We start from the raw sequence: 380 nt of genomic DNA, 5'->3' as shown, positions 1-380 counted from the left end.
TATATATATATATATATAATATATGTCCTCGTCGCATTTACGCAGCGGAGACAGTGTAAATACCTTGTACATAAGGATATCGAGAAAAGAGAGACTTTATCTGCGAGATGCCTGAGGTTAAACCCCTACTTGTCTGAAGGACGACAGAACAGGCACGAAGGATCGTTATCGACAAAACCGTTAATGACATTACGAGGTACGTTCGCAGGGAAATTGTATATCGGTGGCGCACGAGAAAGAAAAGGAATAACGAGCCTGGCGCGTAAATCCTCTCTTTCCTTATTTCCTCTAGAATTGACGCTAGAATCTGTAATACAATTACTAACTGTTGGGTCTATAAGATTCATTTAATTTATGTTAATTAAAAAATCCTTAATTTC

This window comes from Atta colombica, unplaced genomic scaffold, assembly GCF_001594045.1.
Source record: "Atta colombica isolate Treedump-2 unplaced genomic scaffold, Acol1.0 scaffold351, whole genome shotgun sequence".
Lineage (NCBI taxonomy): Eukaryota > Metazoa > Arthropoda > Insecta > Hymenoptera > Formicidae > Atta > Atta colombica.
This window is presented reverse-complemented; position numbering follows the sequence as displayed.